The sequence below is a fragment of the Cupressus sempervirens genome, chromosome 2, assembly GCF_028749045.1.
Source record: "Cupressus sempervirens isolate cs-2001-9-10 chromosome 2, ASM2874904v1, whole genome shotgun sequence".
NCBI lineage: Eukaryota > Viridiplantae > Streptophyta > Pinopsida > Cupressales > Cupressaceae > Cupressus > Cupressus sempervirens.
The window spans coordinates 346763864-346781956 of record NC_143119.1 but is presented as its reverse complement, the minus strand read 5'-3'; the positions used below and the strand labels follow the sequence as shown (position 1 = coordinate 346781956).

Genomic DNA, 18093 nt, shown 5'->3' with positions numbered 1-18093 from the left:
TTTACCTTTTTCACTCGGTAAACACTATTGAACTTCTCATTCACTTGGTATCCTTTGGAATGCTCGGTGAGAACTATTTACCTATTGAACTTACAAGGTAACCACTGAATGCTTAGTATACACTATAGACTAAGTGATCAGCTAGATAAGGATTCAAAATTGAAAAAGTGTTTGCATTAATGACAAATATATCATAATTCTAACAATCTCCCCCTTTGGCATTAGTGACAAAAACACTTATGAGCCAAAACTTATGTGCAAAATTTGACGTACTGATTTACATATATCTCCCCCATACAATATGCACAGAGTATTTACAAATATCTCTATCTTTACACATGGCTTCCTTATTTACATATATCTCCCCCTTTTTGACAATAATGCCAAATTACACAATATGTATTTACACAGAGACACCAAAATGAGAGATAAACTCAGAGTGTACCTTGAGAATAAGAGCCAAAGTCTTATCCCAATTTTCTTGCAAAATTTTGTAGGTGGAGAGTGCTATTTGAACTTTAGCTAAAAGTTCAATCATATGATCTGTAACTGAGAAATTGTTGTCATGGATCAATGCTTTGGAGTAGACAATGTGTTTCTACATTGTGCCCATTATAGGAAGGATCATATTCTGAATGTCAATCAAGGTAGACCTGATCCTTGTTTCCTCTCTCAACAATTTTGCCTGCTTTTGTGACAAAAATCTAATTCTGAAATGATGGGATGAACTTGAATTGGGGTCAAGTTGTAGCATTTGGGCACTGACCTTCATATCCTCATCAATTTTATTCATTTTTTCTTTGATCTCCTTGGTGTACTCAATAACATCACAAAGTTTGGCAAAAAGTGAAGTTACATTATTAAAGGAATTTTCAAAATTGGCCAAAATTGTGGACAATTCTACCTGTTTTATTGCAATGTGCTGAGCAATGTGCTCGAGCACCTTATTATCAAATTTTCTTTCAGCCTTTTCAATCAATTTTTCTTGACCAGAGGTGTCCTCATTGAATTTATTTACAGCCTCTTCTAACTGAATCAAAATGTGTTGAGTAGAATCTACTTCAACACCTATAGCATCTATAATTATATTTTTGGCGTTCTCAATTATTCTGTATTCCTTATCCCTTTCAAACCTTAACTACTTCTGCATAGCTTTCATCTCTATTAGTTGACTAGCAAACCTCATCTCTTCAATGGTAGCATTTTCATAGTCAATCTTTGGAATCACTGTCTCTGTATCTAAGTCAATATCTTCTGGAATTTCCTTTCCAATGATCAGAAGTCTTAATGGATGCTTTTGTTTGACTTCTATGATGACTGGTTTGATCTTAGGAATAGACGCAATAGTGGAGATGGAAGGACTAGCAGTAAAAACTGGGATAGGACTAGAGGATTGAATGCCAATAGAAGTATTTACCAGATCAAAAATTGAAATACTTCCCAAAAATGATGATACACTCAGTATAGCAGTATCTGAACTAATTGGATTTGAAGTAAATGCAGATAATGCTGATAAAATTGTAGAACAAGCTAGAACTGACAAAATTGTGGAACTTACTATTATACTGACTGTTGATGATGGAGCTAAGGAGGCTGGCTCGGTAGCTAAAGAAGAGGGTTGTAGGTCGGTAGATGAAGTGGTAGAAACTTCCATTAATGATACCTAGAGTTGTGATGTGGCAGGTGCAGATGATAAATCTGATGTAGATACTATCAAACTTGCTGAAGCTGACTCCAACCTTGATGATGTGATAATTTTAGGTGGAGAGTGAGGAAGGGATGCAATAACTGCTGCTGTAATTTTTACTAGATCATCTTCCTCCTTATCTTCCTCTTCGTCTTCTTCCATTAGTGCATGCAGCTTTCCTGGTGAGACTATGATGGATGGAGTGCCATTAATATCATCACTATCACTGTTGTCATCATCCTTGATTTCTACTGGGTCTTCACTGGGCTTATGCAGATGATAGATGTTTTTCCACATGTTTGTTGCATCATTTACAACATGCTCAATGTCTTTGATTAAAATCAAACAGGTGTGAAATCTGATCATCATTTTACCTTCATGGTTTTTCATTTCAGTCTTTATTTCTGCTCCAGTGAGACTTGGTCTAAGATTTTTCAGAGATTGCTCATACATGTCTTTTACCATTTGGGTGGTTGACTCCCATCTCAGTTGCAATCTCTCTAGTAGTTCTTTGGAGATTTGAGAGGCAAGCTGGTCCAGGGAGTATTTCCATTTACCCATCTTGGAGAGTACCAGTTCCTCAATCTGCATTTTCTCAGCATCTATTCTTGTTTCAAATTTCAATGCCTTGAAATTTGTGATACCTGCTCCTTCTTCCAATTGTTTGATCCTTTCCACAAATGTGGGTGGAGGCCTAACCAGCATAGGTTCCTGCTTGCCTTTTTTGGTTCTTCTGGTGAATACTACAATAAGCTTCTTTTTAGGTTTGGTAATGATTGCCTTACCTTTCTTCTTTGGAGGTTCTTCTTCAGATTCTTGTTCTTCTTTTTCTTCTTCTCCTCCTTCTTCATTATCTTCTTCGTCCTCACCTTTTCCTTTTGTTAGCATGAGAGGACCGGTTGCAGTTTTCAATTTAGCTATCTTCCTCTTGCCTTTGCTTATGGCCTATGGTAGCTTGATTTCAAGCTCAATTTTGGCATTTGCTTCAGCATAAGTTCCAAAGTTAGGGATGTTAGGAATAGCTGGTTCATTCACCAGTGCCTCAATGATGTCTCTTGCTTCATCAATATTTAATTCATAAGGCAATGGTTTTACCCATGCCACTCAGGGTATGACTACCTGTATGTACACTTTATCATAGTCAACCATGAAACATATATCATCTTTATAATCCTCAACAAGCTTAGGAGGAATTTTGAACCTGTTATTCATTCTTTCCTTGAAGTCTTCAAAATAGTTATCCATGACTTTGTCAAAATTTTCACCCATTTCTGCTATAAACTCATTAATCTGATATAGAATTGGAATGTCTTTTCTCCATACTACTGTTCCTTTTGATGGAAAGAATTTTTGCACATAGAAAAATAAACAGATCAATAGAGAACTAAATTTACAAGGATTATTCTTTGAAGTCCTTATACTTTCCATATTTTTGTTTAACTGTTTCAATAGTAAGTCTGCCAAGTCATATTCCGGATTTTTCTTTACTACCTTAAATGCTAAATCCACAACCTCATACGGTACACTATTCAATCTGCTGGAATTGTATAGTTTATATGCAATTACATGAATGCCAAATTGGAGTTCCATGTTAGATTTATTATTAAGCTTCAATCCTCTTCTATCCCATTCTGCTAGGGTTTTCTTCTGCAACTCATCCTGACCTAGGGTTTTAGTGGTTTTGGCTTTGTTGAGCATAGGCAAACCCGTGATCTTATGAATCATCTTCTTAGTTATCAATACAGGTTGCTCCAACCATAACTAACCATTGTGTACATGTCTCAAAACATATCTCACCCATTTAACTGGAAAATTCCTTGGTAGGTGCAGAATGTGGGTCAAACCTTTCTCTTCTAAGTGTTTATGCTCAGGTTTTAGGGCTCCATCAACACATAATTGTCCTAGGGCATTGTCCATATCTAATGTACCAATTTCTTGAACAGTGCATTTGAAATGAGCACGAATATCATTAATAAGAAGTACCTTAGGTGGAATTTTTGATTGAGTTGTGTGTGGGTCAAGTGATTCAGCAATTGCGAGCACTAGTTTGAATTTTGGGGCTTTCCATTCAACTCCTTTCATGAGCATTTCAGAACCCCTTTTCACCTTGCTGTTGCTAGTGCTTGCATATGCCATTGCTACTTGGTGGATGATAAATTCTTCAAATAAATTTTTTGCAAGAAATTCGCTTCAAATCACTTGGAATCACTAGTGTGCAACTGGAAATCTTTTAGCTCTAAGTATTCTAAAGTCATGGTGAAAAATAAAATTGAATTCTGCCCTTTTGATGGAAATACTATCATTAATGCTCAGTACAAAGGTGGCTGAGATGACATAGTGCTTGCCAATTTGTCATTGATTTACTTGATAAAACCTTGCAACTTGGTGGTCGAACAAAATCTTTGATACTTCCCACCTAGCTTGGTAAGGTCTTTAGCCAACCTTGCTCGGTAGATGCAACATGGTGAATGATAACTTTTCTTTGATCCTTGTATCTGAAATACTAATTTTATCCATTTGCACTCTTTCACTCTGGAACTATTTAAGATATGGCTAGAAGATGCAGTTCCTAATTCTTCTTAAATCTAATTGGAAATGGTGAAGTCACCCATTTCTTGAGTGACATGACCATCATTTGAACTGTCTTGCTTGGTAGATTTAGGAATCCATTGTTGTCTCATCTGCTTCCAAATGTTATCAGCTTTAGCTTTCTTTTCATTTTCAATTCTTCCAATATTCATGCAATTCTTGGCTATATGACCAATTTTAGTACATGTGTAACATCTTATGGTTGTATCCTTCTTTCTTAGGTGATGTCTTGCACAGTTTATCCCAATGTGTCCATATTCTCCACAATAGTGACACCTACACCAAGTATTGTAGTCCCAACCAAATATTGCTTTGATAATTTGTTCTACTAGATTGAATGTTTTTTATTTGCATTCAGATGCCTTGTGACCTTGTTTCTTGCATTTGTGACATTTGCCTTCAAATTTTGATTTTTCTTTGCATTCATTAGCTTTGTGACCATGATGATTGTAGTTGAAGCATTTACCATTGAATTTTGCCTTTCCATTACTCCAACATTTGTTTGATGTATGACCTATCTTGCCACAATGATTGCAAGTGGGTCTTTGATTCCTTTGTGCACCTTGTTTGAAGGTTTCAACGTCTTCCTTATATCCAAGACCAGCTTTACCTTTTTGTCTATGAAGATTCTGCTCATTTTTTTTATTCAATTGATTCATGTCTGTTTGAGATTTCATCATTCTTTCATTGATTTGCCTTTCAGTGATCAAGTCATTTTCCAAACTTTCATTGATTTGTCTTTCAAATCTCAGATCACTGTGTAAGCTTGCATTGATTTTTCTTTTAGTGATTAAATCATTTCTCAAACTTTCATTCTCAGATCTTAGATTCATAATTTCTTCATTTGCATTAGATAGTTGACCTACAAGATCTTCATGCTGAAGGGATTGATTATTTCTTGCCTCTAAGTCTTCATTTTCCTTGTTTCTCTATTCCAAAACTTCACATAGCCTAATTGATTGGATTTCTTGTTCTCTTTTAAGATTTTTTACTTCTTCCTGCAGAGAACCATTCTTTGCTAGGAGTTCCTTGATTGCTTTATTAGCTTCATTTGAACTGTTTGATGGTAAAAGGTCTTCAATCTTTTCTTCAACATACTAATGATCATTCATTTGTCTTGCAAGTTCTTTCCTTCTTTTTAGAGATTGAGAAAGATGCACCTTTGCTTCTTTGAGTTGAGCCATGGCCATTTCTAGATCTAGCTTTTCATTTTCAATAGATTTGTCAAGTCTGAATATCTCCATTGACCTTGATCTTTGCTCAAGTTGTCAAACTTTATCCTGAGAACCACAAAGCTCTAATACCAATTGTTGGAAATATTTAGGATAAGATAGGTTACTAAGAGGGGAGGGGTGAATTAGTAACTTATAAAACTTTTAAACAGTTTAGCATTTTAACCATTCATCATTCATTCATCTAATCTACTGCATAAATAAAAGATCAAACATTCATTGCACATGTACACAGAGATTTGGTGACCTAGAAACCTTCCTAATAGAAAGTAAAACTGGGGTGGGGTTGATGCCCACAAAAATTCAATACTACAGCATAAAATTGGCTTATTAAGGCTTACAATGATCACTTCTGGTGATCTGCCCTGTTAGGAGCAAGTAGGACTGCTAGATCCACCTTGTTAGAGGATTTACAAACATACAGTGAAGTATGCACTCTGTTAGGAGATTTACAAAAAGACTGTTTAAGTCTACCCTGTTAAAAGATTTATAAACTGATTCATCTATTAGGACGAAGCAGTGGATCTGCTTACAACTATTTGCTAATAAGATCCTTTTTGCATTGATCACCTGATGTGATAGATATAACTTTTTTGCTTCTATGTTGACCTTGTTGTATTCCTTTTATTCTGCTGCTGATTCGCTTTCACTTTTCTCAAAATATAGCAATACCTTCTTTACATGCAAACATCACTCTCTCTTTTTTTCATTCACGTCATACTGCAAATGATATCATAAATTATGTAAAGACCATTCCAATATTTACAATTGCAAGGTTGGCCAAAACACAAGTGAACAAAACATTACTGAGTCGGCCCAATAGTAAATAACTCAAGTTCACTGAACTGACTCAGTGACCTTCTGATACTCAGCATCCACTACATTACTCGACATCGTCATGCACTTGGTAGTTGTAGAGGCTCAGTTCATACTAGCCACACAACATTTCTTGGAACTTGGTAACCATTGGTGACTCAGTAGATATAGTGTCACTCAGTAGAAACTAACTTCTTAATTGACCTTGCTTTACTCGGTAAACACTGAGTCCTTCATTTACCTTTTTCACTCGATAAACATTGAGTCTTTCGTTTACCTTTTTCACTTGATAAACATTGAGTCCTTTGTTTAACTTTTTCAATCGGTAAACACTGAGTCCTTCGTTTACCTTTTTCACTCGGTAGACACTATTGAACTTATCATTCACTTGGTATCCTCTGGAATGCTCGGTGAGAACTATTTACTTGCTAAACGTACAAGGTAACCATTGAATGCTCGGTATACACTATAGACTAAGTGATGAGCTAGATAAGCATTTAGAATTGAATAAGTGTTTGCACTAATGACAAATATATCATAATTCCAACAGTCACATCCGACGCCCAGTCAGCAATCTACTTGTCAGATCTATATGATAGCACAGATTCATACCTACATAGTTAGCCAAACACGTCAAATAATTTTGTACAATTTTGTACAACATGAAATCATCATGACATCATGCTGATATCATCATAGGGCCTGGAGTTGCTAATATCATCAAATTTACTAGCCTAAATTTGATGACCGTTTGACCATCATCCCAAGGAAAATTAGAATTATTGTGACGATTGTATAACTGTGGAATTTAACCCTGTCTTTTGTTGATGCAACCCTTCTTCAGATTAATTTTCTATTTTGCAGTCCAACTTTGGGAGGGCACATCTTAGTCATCTAAACTCCAAATCACGTGCGATTTTTTTTTGAAATTGGGTAGAATTTCCTAAAATTTTCAATGGTGCAACTCTTTTCTATTTTTGGTACACAAATTTGTTAGAAATCATATCTTTTGGTGATTGTACTTGTCTAATCATGCATTTTGCAACTTCAAATGCTCCATACAGGCTCATCTGGACACGAAAATAGGTTCTATTTTTTTGAAAGTGCATTATTTTTCGTCTACTTTCTAGATTTGTAATTAGATTATAGGGTTGTGTGGATAAAAGTGTCACTTTTAGAATTAATCCTTTTCTACATTGTAATACTTTGAAATATCTTCAAAATTGTTGTATATCCAAGATACGTTATAATGTTCTAGTTTTGAACTCCATAAGGTGGTTGTAAAAGAAAAAATTAAAAGTCCACTAAGGCAAAAATTGGCAAGTGGTCATTGTAATCAGACCACATATAAAGTGCCCAAAGCATCTTTTTGGTGGGGGGGGGGGGGGGGGGTTCTTGATTTAGTGAAAAGAGGGAGTGTTCTTGGTGTTTTGTTCCTCTTTTTCTATAGTTTTCTTTCATTTTCTAAATAATGGGAAATTTTAAGTTTCCAAAATTAACTCCACATAGCTATGCTATATGGTCCATTAAAATCTGGTGTCACTTAATGCATAAAGGAGCTTCTCAATATGTAGATGGTACCTTCCTAACCAATAGGTGATCAAGTATCTAGCATTGAAATCTCTGCCTGGGTACAAGCAGATAGGAAAGCCCTAGGTGATATTTGTTTGGGGGTTGAAGACAAGATTGTCTATCAGATCCAAAAGTCTCATACATACAAGGAAGTTTGGGATACCCTCCAAAACCTATATGGTAAAGTGTCTGAAGAGGATGTTTTCAAAATTGAAGATGAGCTTGTCTCCTCAAACCCTAAGTCATTTGATTCCATACATGATTTTATCATAAAGGTGAATGAATTAAGGACAAAGCTTACTGATTTTGGGAGTCTTATCAAATATGACAAATTGATTTATCTCATTCAGAACAAGTTTCCTTCTAAGTACTCCACATTTTTTTCTACTCATAACACCTCAAAGACTACATTAGGGTCTGCCTATCAGAAAGTATCTTATGATGATTATGCTGATCTACTGGATAAAGAAGAAAAGAAGTTGAAATCAATGGGGATTCTCAATTCACCAAAGTCTAAGGCATTGGTGGCCAATAATGAGGGTTCTCAAAATTTATTTGATCAATCTTCAAATAAAGGAAAGGGTAAGAATAAGAAGTGGAAGAACAAATCAGAGGATGTAGAAAAGAAAACACCACAATCAAATCAACAAGGAAAGTCTTCAAATTCAAATAAGAAGGGGGACAATAATAAGGACAAGAAAAAGTGTGCCTATTCCAAGAAATTTGGTCATGAAGAACATGAATGTTATCATAAAAATATTAATGAGTTGACCTCTATCATGAAGAAACATAATGTTCCACTGCCTAATGCTTACAAGGAGAAAGGATCTTCTTCAGATTCAAAGGGCAAAGGGCAAGCACTCATGGAAAATTCAAATTCTTTAACGGAATGGATACTTGACTTTGGTGCCTCATATCACATGGGTTCTTCAAAGGAGGATTTTTCTTCATTGAAGCAATCAAAGGTATTGCACATCTTTGTGGGAGATGATACAAAAATGGAAGTTGAAGGTAAAGGAAATGTAGAGGTGGAAAATGAAGAGTTCAAGATGTTCTCTATGTTCCAAACCTAAATTCTAATCCCCTCTCAATTTACCAAATCACTAACCTTGGAGATGGTCATAAAGTTGAGTTCCTTCCTGACTCAGTAAAAGTGCACAGTCTAAAAGATGACTCATGGTTGCAATGGGGAAAGTTAATCATGAAAAAAAATTGTACTCTTTCTCCCACTTTGTACCTAAGTCTCCTTCACAAGCCTTGTTGACACAGTCCAATTATGGCATGAGTGGTTTGGTCATCTTGCATTCTACTATCTTCAACACCTTTGCTCAAACAAAATGGTCAAAGGTCTACCTACAATCAACTTTCCACAGGTGAATGTTCAACAAGTTCATTGGATATGCATCTAGAGGAGAAGTTACATAAAGGAAAGTCTTCAAGAGCACCAGTTGTTCTTCAGTTGGTTCACATGGTACTAGTAGGTCCTTTTGCAGTGACATCAGTCAGCTAGGGTCACTACATACTTACTTTCATTGATGACTTTTCAAGGTATACTTGGTTCTAGTTTCTTCATAAGAAGAATGAAGTGTTTGACAAGTTTTTAGCCTTTAAGACTCATGTTGAACAGAAATCAAGGAAAGCCATCAAAGTTCTAAGGATGGACAATGAAAGTATATATGTGAAAAAAAGACTTCAAGACTTTTGCAAACTTGAGGGAATTGATCTTTAGAATCCACTAACATTCAGTTCCCACAAGACAAATGTTGCAACATTAAGGATTAGAACTCTTAAGTCTATAGCAAGTTGCGTTATACAAGCCAAGTCTTAGATCCATCACTTTAAGTCAAAGTAATCAATAGTGCCAATCACATAATAGGTCTCCTCATCCTACCTTAGATTGCAAGACTCCTTTTGAGGCATGGTGTGGTAGAAAACCAATTGTGACACACTTTAGAGTCTTCGGTTGTCCTACATGGGCAAACATATCTTCCAGGGGATGTAGGGCACCACCACCTAGGCCTTGTACTTTCATTAGATATGAAGATAGTGTGAAGGCATATAGACTTATGGATCCTTAGACACATGAGCTCTTAGGGGGGGACCTTTTCCTCTTTTGGGATAGTGTTCTTCTCACATTTCTTTATTGTATATACTTGATGTATGTCGTAATGGGGGGGTCTTGATTACTCCATCCATCCATGCATCTAGTTTTTTCATCTCTCTTTTTGGGGGAGGGTTTTTCCCATGAGATTTTTCCTCTTTCTCCACTTTATGAGAGATTGCATTTCATTATGTACATGGGTACCTAACATGGCCTAGTAGCTGGGACCCATTATGCATTTCATCCTAGACTTTGTAAGCTTAAGGGCATTCCCCTAAGTTGCACTTAAGGGGGGGTGTTGGTGTAAATAAGTATTTACTATTTACTTTTTACTTAAGTTTACTTAGGTTAATGCATTATTTTATTATTTATTTAGGTGAGACACTTAGGAGTTCGTGTACTCTCATGAGTTGTGGCCCAACAAGAAGATCCCCATGCAAAGAGGTGTAGTGCCTATCCCTAGTTGACTTTTCTTATTATATTATCAAACTCTTTGAGGCCAACTTTATGATTATGTTTGATGATTAGTGAATTTTTTTTCCACATTGTTAGATATTATTTCATACTTAGTTGATTATATGATGAGTTACTTTGGTACCAGTTATTTTATGTGTGCATGATTATTCTTCGATGATGATGATTGTATACAATGATTTTAGTTATTTCATGATGATAATTAGATGGATGATTTATATGTAGTTTCTATAGATACTTACCCCATACTTGCATGTGTATGGTGTACATGTATGTGTTATTTTATGATTGACATTCTGATGTAGTAAAAGGACGGAGTCATAGTCACTTGCTAGTCAGGATCTACACGATGCACCACTCCCAGCCATTGCCTATTTAGTTTAGATTATATATGTATGTGCATGCTCAGATTTTATGTAGATTATAGGTATCGGACATCAACTTCTCTCAATTGTCAGGATGAGTGTGCCCTATCACAATATCTCAATGGTAAAAGAGGGGAGCTAAATCTTGAGTCCAAATCTTAACCCTAAGCCAATTATTCTAGAAAGTAGGACAAGTATTTGAGTTTTACTCTTCCAAATTTGTCAAGTGACATGAATTCATGATTTTGACCCTTGAGTTTGATTTGGTATTTTGTGGTTTATAATGAGTTTTTGTATTTATTTTATGGGTTTGTGGTGATTTTTAGTTATAATTAAATCAAATTAAAACATAATTTGATGATTTAATTTAATGAAAATTTTATAAAGAAAATCCAATATTTAATTATATTTATTTAATTAAATTTAAAGATTTAATTAAAGTTCTAATTTTAGTGCAATCATATTTATTTTATTTAATAATAATTTATTTAGGAGTTTCATTTTTATAATAAACTCTAAATAGTATTATTAGTTAAATTAACAAATATCTTATTAAAGACATCTTAGGATTTAATAAAAGAGAAAAGGGAATTGATTTAATAAACTTTATTTTAATTAAAATGCAAAAGCTTGCACATGAAATCAAAATATCATAAAATAATAAAGGAGAAAGGTTTCACCTAATTGCAAAATCAAAGCCCTAATTTAGGAAAAGCTCTTTATTAGGAAGTCAGAGCTCATTTCTTCATACTAAGATTTGAAGGAGCCAATTTTCGAAAAGAAAGTTTTTGGAAGAAAGGAAAATTGCTTGCAAGCTTCATGCGTTCATTGTTTTAGCATCAGATTCAGATAGGATCTTATGGGTTTTGCACAATGGTTTTCTTTCTTTGGATTATTTGTCTTCTCTGTGTTTGTGGATATGTATTCAGATTTTATTTGGGTTGAAACCCTTGTTGCGAATTTCATTCTTCTTCGTTTCGAAATTATCTGCATATGAATTGATAATTAGAAACCCTCATTTCATAAATTTTAGAAAATTATATTTTGATGCAAGTAGGGTTTGGAAAAGAAATCAAATTTTGATTAATTGTTTTTGCTTCTCCTATCAAATCTATTATGCAAATTTATTTTTAAAAGAAAAATATATATAATATAATTACCATAGTAATTTAAAATTATTGTGATAATTATATTACCATATTAAAAAAAGGGAATTGTGAAAGTTTGGTTTTAATTATTTTTATTTAAAAATAATAAAAAGTTAATATTAAAAAAAGTGGGCGAGGCCACCAAACCTTCACCCACTTGCAGCTACCTTTATGTTGATGTACAACAACTACATCTACTGCCATAGCAACATGTATTACTATAAGCAGTGTGCCAATGACCCACAGGCCTAAAATGCTATATTGCATTTTTCTTTTTTTTTTAATTTTTAAAATTTTAAATTAATAAAATTTGTTAATTATAGTTTTTTTTAATTATTATTAAATTAATTCAATTTTTAATTAAATAAATTAAAAGGTATGGTAATATTAATTAGTTAATATTATTTTATTTTTTGATTGGTAAATGACTAAAGCCTAGATTAATTAATTATTGTTATTTATTGTAATTAATTTTATATTTTATATTTTAAGTGAATTTGAACTCAAGACCTCCCACATGAGATGCTCACAACTTACTATTGTGTTATAAGCTCTTGCCTAGTTAATATTATTTTATTATTATAGTAATGATGATTATTAATAAATAAAAATTATTTACTAATAGTTAATAATTATTATTTTAAGAGTTAATATTAATTTTTTAATTTTGTTAATATGAATTTAAAATCATATGTTATTTCAAGTTTTGGAAATGGTTTTCCATTTTAAACCATAGGTTATAAATGTATTATTTATTGTTAAATCTAATGTCAATTTAATTAAATGATAATTATGAACTTTTAGGGATATAGTTTTAAATGAAGTACATAATTTTGAACCCTATAGTTAAATAAAAATTGTATGTTTTCAAAACCCAAACAAAATCTATGAAACTACACTACCAGTTGTATGATTTCTTTTGTGTTGGGTTTGGAGTTGACTTAGAGTATTGACTAGTTTTTGGATGTCTATTAGAGTCCAAGAGTTATTGTTTAGTGATGCCAGGTGATGTCATGGTTTTCTTATGTAAACTTGAGTTTGGATTAGTCCTTATATGATGATTGTATTGGTGAAACCTATGAGTTTTTAATCCATTTTCTTTCGATACTTTTCAATTGTTTGTTTAAGAACTTATGTGAGTTATTATAATCTTATAAGACCTAATTTTGTGAGCTTAGGGTAGGTCATTTTTATGTCTTGTTGGGAAGTGACTTACAATGGAGGTCAAAGCCCTAAAGAGGTTGCTTGGGTAACCCATTGTAAGTTGTTTAAATAAGTGATAACATTTCATTAAATGAGAGTAAAGTAAATTAATAAGTCATTATTTTTCCTCGCCCATGCTTCGAGTGCTTATACAAGCTAGGATGGGATTAGAGAGGATACTTGGTTGCAACCTTGCTTCATTAGTATGCCTTGTCCCTACGAAAGGATATTGGTGTTGCATAGAGACACTAGGGGGCCGGAGCATAAACAGGTCAATAGGGTAACCTTAGAGTTGGCTCATGTGATGACACTTGCCCACTTACATAGTAGATTTCCTATGTGTCATTATTGCCTTTGGGTTTATATGTCTTTTGTGTCTTGGCACCTTTGAGATAGATTGCTTTTAGGTTTTCATTGACCTAGATGATGGATTTGACTTTTTGGATTGATACCTATATGGGACTTGAGATTATCTCCTTAGCATGATGGGAGTGGACCATTTAGGTCTCATGAGGTTGGGTGGTAGTGTTTTTTACTTGTACCATTAAGATTCATCTATTAGATGTCATTGCTGGATGTACCTATGTAGTTTTTCCTTTCTATCTAGTCTTGTATTTATGATGTATAGTTACATTCTATTCTATTGTATTTGTTTTACCAGAGATACTATGGGATGATGTATTTTATTTATGATGTATATTCTATGAGCTTTTCATACCCTATAACCTGTACAACAAATGATTATGCATTCTGGATATGCCAAGTGGCATTATATGTAATTATATATTCATTAAATGGATTTGTACTTGTGGTTATCTATGACGTGGATTTGTTATGTATCATTTGCAGTATTAATAAAACTTGAATGTGATTCAACATCATGGAACCCTTAAGAGATGTAATTTGTTTGTGTAATACTTATGCATGTATATATGTTATTGCTTCCACTATGTTATTGATTGCTATTATCTTTATCTTAAAAATTATATTTTTCAAAAAAAAATTTAAAAAAATTGGCAAACTTAGTGAAACTTTAGGTTAATTTCTTTTGGGTTCTCTAGCAGGCGTAATAAGAAGTTAAGGAAGAATATAGATTCATAACTAGAGAACAACAATGATACTATAGATTATCTTTTGCAATTCTCACTAGATGAATTCTTAGATGTGGGTTTTCATATTGATATTCTTATTGATAATGAAAAAGATAGCCTTTTGGAGAAGGTTCTTCCATCTATGATATCAAGGGAATATAAGGAAGCAAGTTAAGGAATTGACTGAAAATCAAGGTGCCCTATTTTTATGATTGATTTATGAATTCAATGCTATTGAGAACAAGATTAATTCCTTTAAAAGAATCTATGGATTAGGGGTAGGGTAATCCTTCTTGAAATGAACATAGTGTCAATGATATTCTTTCTAGCATCTAGGTCCTTGTGAAGGGTATCAAAGAAATGAAATAAATGCATGTGAAACAAAAATAAAGAATCTAGAAGATAAGTTTGAGAAGGCATAATATTAACTAAGAGTTTTTATAACAGTTAGCCTTATAGTTATGCAAAGTAGCTTGAAACGATTATGAAAATTGAATGCAAAGGTTAATGGCATTCAAGGAATATCTAGAGCTGCCTAGGAATTCCTTGAAATAAGTGTTGAAATAATATCAAATAAAAATGTGGTTGCCCATTATGAGGTAGGATTAGACCCCCATTATGAGGTAGGCTTAGGTCGTATTCCATGTCATGCTACCAAGATTTACAACAACAATTAAAGTATGGCTCCACTTGATAGAATTGTTCACAAATTTTACAGTATTAATGAAGAGATAATTCAAAGAATATTAAACTATTAGAAACTCTATAACCTAGTTGGGGATTTTGTAGCTTGTTTTATTTTATTTTGGTTATCTATCGACTAAGAATCAGTTATCATTTGTTTCTTTCTATGTTGATTTTCTAATTGGTAAAAGAGATTTAGGGCCCCTTCAAAACCTCTTTTCACCTAATAGAAACAAAGGAGAATAAGGATGTAAGAGAAATATTGTAAACCGTTAAATTTTATTTATTTTTAATAAAAATAGATGTATTTCCACAAATAGGATATGGATCATATCAAGAAATGTCTATTTGTTTCCAAATGTAAACCATAACTATGAATTACTCTAGAAAGTATTGACAATGTCATATTATGATATTTTGTACAATCCTAACAAAAATTTAAATCATTGAAAGGAAAGGGAAAAACCTTAAGTTATTTGTCTAGTGTCAATAACTATTGTATCAATTTTACAGTGAGTGCCTAATTGAATATGGACCCATCTTTTTTAAAAGATTTACTTATGGACCTCATATTCTCTAACTTCCCTATAGATTTTTTTTAAAGATCAACTTGTCTGAATGATCATTAATCCCAATCTTTATCTAAATTCAATCTAACAAGGAATTTAGTGTTGAGGTTGCCCAAATAAAGATATTCTCCCACCTCCATAGCAGATGTCACAAATGATATAACCTTTCCATTTGAATTGTCAAAACTTTTGATTATTTTACCATCTTCTCCAATCTTGACCGCCATTGCCCAACCCTTTGAAAACCCAAACCACTCCATTATTGTTGGATATCTTGCAAATATATGTCTTAATATGGGATATTTGAACATAACTTGTAACTCTTTTATCCTCATCTGCAACAACCAAAAAAAATGATTTTTAATTTTCAAATTCTATTTATTTCAAACATTAATAAAAGAGGGAGGGTTATTAAATACCTTTATGATAGCTATCCAAAATGATTGCCCATCAAAAGCAAGATTTATGTTGTATGGGCCTTTAGGAAAATTTTACACAAGGACTTCTATTTTCCTAGATTTCTCTCCTTTTATCTAGTACTTGAGACACCTGAGCCTACTCGCTTAAAAGAATTTATAGGTTAATAATATAAAAAATAAATCATATGAAAAGTGATATAACTAATTTAAAATTAACCAATGAAAATCTCAATGATTTATGGTGTGGATTCAATAAAATGTCACCATCATCAGAATCACTTCACATAGGATTTCATTTTAAATGGAGCATGCCCTTGTGATTGTATGTGTAAAGCTTACTTCCATGATTCACAAATAGCCACATAATCTTTAGATGTAGAAAGAGCTAAAGAGCTACTCCATTTGCAAAGCCAAGGCCATCAAGTAGTACACTTGTCTTTCTTCTTGTGGGGTTATATTTGAGAAGGTGACCATATGGTACTCCTTCCAAAGGGTCCAAAACCCAGTTGGTATATGGACACTTGGCACTGGCATTTGAGAAATATAAACTTCCATCACTACCTTCTACCACTGCATCAACAAATCTGATAACACCAAACCATCAAACTTAGCCTTTTCACTTCAAAAGTCACATATTGAAATATGTAACTTTTTAAAATGATCTATTTATACTAAAACCCATAACCAACCTAATTTTTTCTCCTTCAATTTCAAAAGTTATAATAGAGACTTCCTCATCACTAACTTTGAGCAGGCCATGCAAAGTAATGGATATGTTTCCCCATGTATTTAGATAAAACAAACATGATATCCCAAAATGAAGCAAAGAATATCAGTAATTGTTATAGCTTAACTTCATTAACACAAACATTTAATCAATTGTAATCTTACCCAGGCAGGATCACAAACAAGAAGATGTCCACTCCTAGACACAGTGAGGCCTAAAGGACTTCCTCCCACCTTCTTCCAATCCTCCCATGATACATTTGGATGCATTCTTTTAATCCACCCATCTTGAGTTGCAATGTAAATAAGTCCATTGCTATCTACAGCTAAATCCTCTGGCTCGTCCAAGATGCACTCACCTAATTTCTCAACTATCTAAGCACAAGGAATAGATTAATCTGATTGTAAACCATTGAACTTAAGATTGAGAACATTGGGAAAAAGTTTGATATAATTAAATATCATCATCCTTTTAAGAAAAACCTTGAATGAATTCACAAATTGAGCAATTTAAGAAAACCTAAATACTTGGAATAAAATCATAAAATAGCACACTAAAATTGGTACACAGATTCAATTCAATAGAATATAAAAATTTAATTTTCATTAATATGTTAGATCATATGCTATGATCTATCATCAACATTTCAAATAATACGTGTGACCAAACCATATTTCATGATCTATTATCATTGTGTCAAGCCATACTCTATTTTTGATCAAGATATCAGACCATAGCTTATGATCCCCCATCAACTTATCAAACTATATTTCATTTTCAATGAACCTTGCAGACTATATAATTAAGAAACATATAAATTGAAAAAAATATAATAATACATCATAGACTATGATCAAAAAAATGATGAAACAATTCTTACAAGATTAAACCAAAAAATTACTAAGGTAAGAACATTCAATCCAGTCAATCTTCCCCACAAACCTATCTATCTAAAATTCAAGGATTTGGTGTTAGTCTATGAAAACTTTACTTTCCTTAAAAACATTATTCATAGGAAAGGGGTTTTTTCTTTTACAATCAGAGAGATAAATGTTGGGACCTAGTGAAATAAGTGAATAGGCTATAATTTACAGGAGCCATGCAACCAAACATGCCAAAACAATAGTCACAACTATTGACGGAGTGATCCAATCCATTCTCTCTCTCTCAGCTATCATGTGTATGGAATCATATGTTGTATTTGTTGGAATATTAATTGTAGTTGACGTTTGCCCCTGGAGCCAAATGCTCACCTACCATCCCTAACGACCTGCACAATAGACAAAAAACATGAATGCGGTAGGTGAGTTTTTTGAAATTCTAAAAAGAGGGGGAAATTTTTTTGGCAAAGACAAAAGGGAATGTTCTATTCCATTTGACTAGTAGAAGTAGCTGAAATTGAAGAGATTGGAGGTT

General features: G+C 33.3%; 1 pseudogene; it reads right to left on the bottom strand.

The window, feature by feature from the left end:
- Positions 1 to 15587: 15587 nt before the first annotated feature.
- On the bottom strand, positions 15588 to 17834 carry LOC149572546 (protein STRICTOSIDINE SYNTHASE-LIKE 5-like; annotated as a pseudogene).
- Positions 17835 to 18093: the final 259 nt, after the last annotated feature.